The sequence below is a fragment of the Gopherus flavomarginatus genome, chromosome 9 (assembly GCF_025201925.1).
Source record: "Gopherus flavomarginatus isolate rGopFla2 chromosome 9, rGopFla2.mat.asm, whole genome shotgun sequence".
In the NCBI taxonomy this organism is placed as follows: domain Eukaryota; kingdom Metazoa; phylum Chordata; order Testudines; family Testudinidae; genus Gopherus; species Gopherus flavomarginatus.
In genome coordinates this window covers 81,412,929-81,421,370 of record NC_066625.1, presented here as the reverse complement: position 1 = coordinate 81,421,370, position 8,442 = coordinate 81,412,929, and the positions used below count along the sequence as shown (strand labels likewise).

The window sequence follows — 8,442 nt, the reverse complement described above, 5'->3', positions numbered from 1 at the left end:
AGCAAGGTCAAGGTGCATTGGCAGAGTGTGGTGTGTTGGAAACCTACACTACCGATGCTACTACTTGGCTTAATCTCTGGGTAAGTGGTATCAGGTCCAGTAGTGTAAAGCTGATCGTAAGTCCAATGAAGTCAAAGCATTTATTCCAGAATTTACACTGGTGTGAGATCAAAACCTGGCCTTCAGTCCTCAGAGATGATTCCATGGCACTTGACAACAGTCTAGATATTTATTTTAAAAATAAAAAGACCCGCAAAATTCTAACTGGAGATTTATTTTCCAATGTAATTTAAATTAATAACAAGAATAACTTCTTTTAACTCAGAAGGCAAGCCAAACAGAGATACCACTTCTCTTCTAAAATTCTCCACACCTCATGGCTTTGGAGCGAAATTGTGGTAATACTGGTTCCCTTTCTTTGTCTCCGCTGCTGACCAGTTCACAAAGCAAAGGGATTCCGCTTACTCAGGCAGGGTTATTTTCTTCTCCAACCTGGGGATTTGCCAAGAGACAGAAACTTGTATCACATCAGCAAGCACTTGAACTGGAAGTTACTAAAAGGTGCCAACTGAAGTAGATGGAGATGAAAGCAGCTTCACATCTACATAAAAAGCAGAGGCTATTTATAGAATGTTCCTAAATAATCAGACATGTTTGAATGGAGCGAACCTTAAAAACTGTAAGAAAGATTTCAACCCCGTTCATCTAAACAAAATAATAATGATTTGGAAATCTCTGCTCTACGTACCTAATATTTTTAACACAATGCAATGTCATGCAGGTTAGTCCAGTCCAGATATACTGTGGATGACTCCAGAATGAAAATACCATTCATCTGAGAGAACATCAAGTTGACAACATATGGCCGAGTCCTGTAAGGAGCTGAGCAGATCCTGCTGGGTGCTGGAATGCTCTCAAATCCTACTGAGGTCAATGGGATTTGCCAACATTCAGCGCCTATCCAGATCAAGCCCACAGTGACTGAATGGGTCATTCCTTAGAGAAGATTCTTCTCTTTCCTCAGCAGGATAGGCTGGAGACGAGAAGCAATGTGAACTGAAACTGCCACAAGCTTCTGCAGCAAAAGGATAGCATTGTCATGGAGTCCTTTGTGCTATAGGCACTTGGAGTTTAAATGAGGGAGAGATAAAAGAAGGGATTTTAAAATGAAGTTTCATTGCAGATTACCAGTTTCTCATTGCTTTATTTTGTGCTGTATGCATATGTCAGATAAGTGGACTTGCAAATAACCTTAATTAGAAATGGGTATTACTCTAGTCCAGAATACACTGGACACAGTTTCTCTCCAACAATCCTCCTGGGAACACACATGGCCAACCTGCGAAGGAACAGACTGACTTTCAAGTTAGCTTCATTCTCAGTCAGGCCATGTATCATACCCAGTTTGTAAAACCCATGTCTATGAATAATTCCTCATTCTTAATCAATTTAGTGGAGAAAATAACTGTATTTCCAGCAAAAAGACCAGCTATTACGGAAACCACACTTTTGAATTTGGTCTTGTTAGATCTCCACCCCACCCAGATAAAGAAGGGTCAGACATGGTCAGGCCGGATGGGACATCTACAGGACAAAGCCAAGATGGTGCCAGTGATTTCATGGGTGGCATTCTTACCTTGGAGTTTGGTATGTAACTCATGGTGAAAGAGGATGCTGTGGTGCATTGGTAGAAGGTGCAGTCTTTTGTAGGAAATGTAAATCTTAAGACTTTACTACGTCTGTTCATTTGAAATTCTATAGTATTCCTTTGCAAGAATGAAGCTAAGTTTATGGAGGGAATGGTATGATGGTATAGTGTAATTTTCGCAAGTAATTGATCTTTGACTATTAGCGGTAAATATGCCCAATGGCCTGTGATGGGATGTTAGATGAGAGGTGGGATCTGAGTTACTATAGAAAATTCTTTCCTGGGTGTCTGGCTGCTGAATCTTGCCCACATGCTCAGGGTTTAGCTGATTGTCATATTTGGGGTAGGGAAGGAATTTTCCTCCAGAGCAGATTGGCAGAGGCTCTGGGGGTTTTCGCTTTCCTCTGCAGCGTGGGGCATGAGTCACTTGCTGGAGGATTCTCTGCAACTTGAAGTCTTTAAACCATGATTTGAGGACTTCAATCGCTCAGATCTGGGTTAGGGCAGCGTTTCCCAAACTTGAGATGCTGCTTGTGTAGGGAAAGCCCCAGGCAGGCAGAGCCTGTTTGTTTACCTGCCCCGTCCGCAGGTCCGGCCAATCGCAGCTCCCACTGGCTGCAGTTCGCTGCTCCAGGCTGTACTGGCTGCTGCTTTCAGTAGCTCCCATTGTCCTGGAGCAGCGAACCGCGGCCAGTGGGAGCCACGATTGGCCAGACCTGCGGCAGGTAAACAAACCGGCTCGGCTCGCCAGGGGCTTTCCCTACACAAGCAGAGTCCCAAGTTTGGGAAACACTGGGTTAGGGGTTTGTTACAGGAGTGGGACGGTGAGGTTCTGTGGCTTGTGTTGTGCAGGAGGTCAGACTAGATGATCATAATGGTCCCTTCTGACATTGAAGTCTATGATTCTATGAAGCTATTGGCCCCAGCATCCTGTCTAAATTCTAGCTGTGTAATTACATTTGGCATGCTTAGACCTTCCTTTGCATTAGATTAGAACTCTTGGCTCCTCGGGCAAGGTTTGGACCACTATGTGGGGCTCCTCCTTTGCAATCACTGTTAAGACTGTGAAGTTAGTTTAAAGGGGGCACAGTGGGAGGGGGAAAAACTGGAAGGAATTATTCCCAGAACAAGATTTCTTGTTAATAAATAATTCCCTTTACTTAAACAAAACAACATAGGATGTTCATTCTCCCCTGAACTTCATAATATAGGATCCTCCCTTGGCTGAAAAGTAAAAATGGCTCATCCAAACTGTAATGGAATACCCACATCAGCCAATTTCAACAATGTTAACTGGCCAGGTTTTATAGTAAAAGAATGGGATCAATGTCACACGATGCTACTTAAAAAACAAAGTAATGCTTGTTTTCTAACCTTTGTTACTCTGACATTTAAAGATGGCTAAAAATGTACTTTGGTATTACAATTTATGCTTTTGTTTACATCATTGCCTTTCAACTCCGCTTATAAAACGGATCTAGACTAGTCAGTTTCACCGTTGATTCTAATTGGCTTCACTCTTGCATTCCCAGGCACTACCATGGCACGGCTGCAATTTGGGTTCACCGCACAACAGGGGAATATTTAGATCCCAGGCAATTCTGGCAGAAGCCTGAACAAAGAGGTTAAACTGGAGTTCTGCGTAAAACATAGGGCGTTTGGGAAGCCTGGCTGGGAATGTGCTTTTTTTTCCAAACTGTTTGCATCTTGTTGTGGCGTTGTGCTGTTGTTGCCACTTGTGGTAGCATGTTAATTCTTCATCTTCATGTTGTTAATGGTGTACGTTTGTTTAAATGCAAAGGTAACTAATGGATGAGAGTTTTAAATGAAAAAATTAAAACAACTTGAAAACAAATCTCAAGGATGGTCTTGCAGGATTAGATTCCTAGCTATCCTACAGACTTCCTGTAGGACTTTGGACAAGTCAATTAGTCTCTCTGTGCTTCATGTCCCCATCTAGAATATGGAAATGAAAACAAACACTTCCTTTGTATGTCTTGTCTATTTAGGTCATAAGCTCTTCATTACAGGGGCCATCTCTTGCTATGCATCTGTACAACAGAGGCCCGGATAGTAATATTGAGCTTCTAGGTGATACTGAAATTCAAATAATAACAAACATCATGGGCCAGATCATGATCTAATTCAGCAGTATTAATATTGGGTAACTTCAAATCATAGTCTAGGCTTTTAGCCAAGTCTAAATATTAGACCAAAACTTTAGTTGACAACTTCCCTTTAACCATCTAGCATAGAACAGCAATTGCTGACTTAGCTGCCAGGTATGCAGTGGTGGAGAAGTATCTCAGCAAATAGTTTGGAAAATGAAAATAAGCAAGAATCTAGTCACGCTAGAAATCAAAGCAGCTTCACTAGCTGTTGCAGTGGTTCCAGAAAGCAAGTCAAGAGTACCCACTTGAGAAGGCTCAATGAGCCAAAACATTCCCTGCACCACAATTTATATTTTCTTAAGTGTTTAAAGGAGATTTCTGACTTTATTTAGTTATTACATTCCCGGTCTAGAAAATACCTTTGAGATGCTACATATGGTTTCAAAGGGGTCTGAAATGAAAACAAAACACTACAGGAGTGGAATGCAGTGAGTGCTTGAAGTTTGTAGAGACATTACTGAAATTCTGACCTTCGACCAAAACAGCTCCTTACTCGTTCTTTGTGTTGTGTAAGGGGCATGGCTGTTACATATTGGTCTGTGCAGCTGTATCCTCCAAACAATTTCACTGCAACATCACAGTCTGTGCCAATTCTACCTGGGCATGAGGTTTTCACCCTGTTTCAAACAGTGGACCAGATCTCCAGCTAGTGTAAATCAGCACAGCTCCTTTGATTTATACCCGCTGCAGACTACTCTCTCAGATGCAGCTCAAAGGATGAAATTGAGGTTAATGGCAAAGTCCATTTGCTTTCAGTGGGATCAGGATTTCACCAAAATATTTTGTACTGAATCTTGTGCTTCGATGGAGGTTTCTTGGGTAAGAGGGTCAACTGGTGCAATGGTCTAGTCTGCAATGCATGATGCTGATTAATAGTATGAACTGTCCCATTGTCACCAACCAGCTTTAAAGGTGTGATAGTAAAACATAGCTGCACGTTTACAGCAGATAGCTTTCAAATTATGTCAGTTCCATTGTTGAAAATGTAAATAATATGTATGGAATGTGATTAGAACAAAGTTTACACTAATGGCTTGTCAATTTTCATTTTGCAAAAAGAAAGTTCTCATTCTTTGACTGTAGACAAACAATTAACACAGGGTCGTACATTGATTTGTTCCACTTCAATAACTTAATAGACGTATCTGAACATTTGAAATTGAAAAATACCAAAATCTTAGTCAACTGAGACGTCATAGAACAAGGATTAAGCTATTTTTCTGATGCAAATGTGGGTCCTATAGCTGCTGTCTATTGGAACCTACACTGATAACTGCTTGTGGCATAAAACTGCAAACCACTGTAACATCCCTGGTTATTGGGAGCTTCTTAAATTAAAGCACTGGGACTCAATGGTGAGATATCAACTTTCTTGATCATGTGTATGCTGCATTAGAATTCAAAGAACACTGATTGTTAGATCTGGGTTGCTATTTTGTTAATATTTGAATACAACCGAATGGCCTCACAAATGATGGTGCTGCTATGGTTCTTGTTTTGTGTGAGAATTTTAGGGAGAGAATATTCTGTAAGGAACCAAATTAAAGTGACTTTTAGAGAATATGTTGAGAAAGCAGGTGTTGAACTCTGGAAGGTGATTATCAGCACCAGAAACCTGACTCCGTAGTTGTACTATTCAAGTCAGGAAACAGAAATGTACCATGTGTCATAGTGGAATGGAAATGAATCGAGACAGCTTGGATATTGGCTATCTACTTCAATGGAGCTATACCCATTAAGAATCTGGTCCCACAAACTTTCAACTAATGGCTTAAGAACAATCTAGAGGTCCATAATTATTCATATAGAAGTTATCCATTGCATAAGGTTGAGAAAATACATTTGATAAATTTGCAAACTGCTATCACCAAATTTGTGAACAGAAAATGAAGGAACATTCAATAAATAAATCACGTGCTATGAATGACTTATCTCCACAGACTATTAAAGACATGTCACTAGAACCATGCTTGCCCTAGATAAGCACCAAAGCATTCACCTCTTTCAGCACCCAACGAGCCTCATGCCCTTCCACTATGCACACCTACTCACAGCATGGCCAATCCTCCTTCCCAGCCTGGAGCTGCTCAGGGCTCTCAGGTCCATCTCTACCAATGGCTTCCACGCCAGCACCTTCTCCATGAATTCCCAGCCTGGGTGAGTAGTCAGGAACCCACAGGAACCCACTGTGAAGTAAAGAGAGCTTCTCAGTATAGGACAATGTTGGAGTTCAATCTCAGCAGATGGTTCAGCCTGGCTCCACCTAAGTGCCAGAAACTATCTTAATTCCCTTGAATAGCAGCACCTATTGGCTCCTGTAACTCTCTAAAAATCAGTAAACCCTCACGTTCCATCCTTCTGGGGATTAACTAGTTTTCACAACATCTCTGCCACCCTACTCTTATTCCTTCCTTAACATTTAAGTTTATTCTGGTCTGTTAGTTGGATCCTTAAGTATTTCTACAGGGAGTCTATAGAAAAGAGGAGTTTTTAATCAAGCAACATGAGTGCATTAACCACCTCAAGAAATGTTACTTTTAAGTGAGATAAAAACAGGGGACAGCTGCAAAACAGAGACATGGACAAGCTTTTGTGGTTGCAAAAAGTGGGCCTTCTGTTTTATTCATAGTTTTCTCTTGCCAAGTCCAATCTCTTTTCCTAGCCTCCTAACCCAAGATATTCTGATGATGGAATTCCAGAGGATATTCAAGTTGTGTTTCTGTATAGTTTGACTGATAAAGAAATACTTTAATATACACTACCCAGCAGATTTAAGTTTTCATTTTAATCTGTGAGTTTGGAGTTTAGCAGGCAAATTTGGCCTAGGTCACATCAAACTGTACTCACGTAGTCTGGGTCATATTTTTATGATTGTATTTTCAGAAAGGCAGCCTCACTTCTGAGTGTGTTAGTTTAACCATATCTCTGTGCTTGCAATGCAAGCTCTCGTGCATTTGCTCTAGTGGTTGTACTAAGAGAAACAGTCCTCTAAACAACAGCAAACCCTCAAAGGCTTCAGTGGTCTGGTCTATTCAGTTGGAATAAGCACCCAAAAGTACAGAGTAGAACCAAAATGCAGGATCCAAATTCCAGACCCAGGTCTCCACTTTATAAAGGGCCAGATCCAAGACCCTGACTATTTAGGAAAGTCTGGATCTGGATCCAGTTTTTGGATCTGGAGTTTTGGGTTAGACCCATTTGAAGTTTCAACATCTTGCATTTGCAAAGTTAAACTGGAAAAACAGACTGAAAAAAAAATCTGATTGCTGCTGAAGTTATTTTATCAGCCCATTGGCTCCTCTAACTCCCAAGGACACTAGATTAACTTTCAGCAATGTCGGTTAAGAAGGAGTTTTGTCTCGGGAAGTCTGCCACTGGATTTCCAGACCACAGGCTCCCATCAGGAGGTCAGTAGCTCATAGAGTTGGTATTTTACCTTGTGAGGGTTGGAAAACACAGTAAGCACAGAGTTTATTTTGGCCCCACAATACAGGACCAGTTCTGTTCCACATTCACCAGAAGACTGTTGTTTCAACAATGGAAACTGAAAAGGGGGAGAAGAGAAGAACTCAGAACACGCAAGGCAGCAAAGCCAAAAAACACATTACAGACATGTCTGGTACAGTGGGACACATGGGTTAAGCCAAGTCAGTGCTCTGCAGGTCAATAATCAATCTGGAAAGCACCAACCCACGATGGACTTGAAAGAACAAATGTATATTACTCTAGCAAAGCCACCAGTACAAGGGGAAGCTTTGGATTTTTTAACAGCTGTTTCCAAGTAAGATATAAAACAATATAGACTCTCATTTTGATATCACCTTCCCTACAAACTGTACATCCCATCATGTTCGCTAGCATTAAATAGGGTGGGAGAAAAATGAAGAGACACGGACAAAGAGGAAGTAGGTGTTTGCAGATGAGATTTGAAATTATATGGAGGGATGTCAGAATGTGTTCCAGACAGCAGGCGATGCAGAGAAGAAGGTTCTGATAACACCAGGGATGACGTTATGTGAAAGGACAGAGAAAAGACTGATGCTAGATAAACAGAGGGAAGTGAGTATAGAGAGATGGGGCAAGATTAACAGCTGGCTTCAGCAGGCATTACTGCTCTGGCTTTGGTGAGGGTTAGGCCTGATTGTGGTGCTGATGACTTTGACCCAAAGAGGTCTGGGGCATGTTCATCCTGAAGAAGGCAATTTTAAACTGTCCCATGAAATGTATGGGGAAGCTCCTGCCTGGTGGAAGAGCCCAGATACAGTTAGAGGTACCTGTGAAAAAAGAGACCCCTCTGTGCCCCATACTCCTCACCGTAGTATGCAAGTGCCAAGAGGCAGGGAATGGCTGAATGTCTTGCAGTATGAGGTGTGTTGAAGCTCCTGCACTAGGCAGGCTGTAACATAAACAAACAACACTTGGCATTTACACGGCACTTTACCTTTTTAGGCGATGGACAAACAGTAACCAGTGGCTGGAGCTTGCAAGCCATTTCCCCGCCCCCGGTAATTGAAACCCAAGTGGTTTAATTAAAAGCAAACAAACCGGGTTCTTACTCAAGGCAGAGGGCAGCCTGTGCTAAGTATTAGGGATAGAAACCACCTACTTCTCAAACAGCTCAGC

General features: G+C 41.7%; 1 long non-coding RNA gene across 1 annotated transcript; it reads right to left on the bottom strand.

The window, feature by feature from the left end:
• Window positions 1-386: 386 nt before the first annotated feature.
• On the bottom strand, window positions 387-8,179 carry LOC127057926 (uncharacterized). The gene is made up of 4 exons (XR_007776238.1): window positions 8,134-8,179; window positions 7,256-7,363; window positions 5,872-6,005; window positions 387-492 (listed from the first exon to the last, which is right to left on the bottom strand). It is a non-coding gene; the product is annotated as an uncharacterized LOC127057926 (long non-coding RNA).
• Window positions 8,180-8,442: the final 263 nt, after the last annotated feature.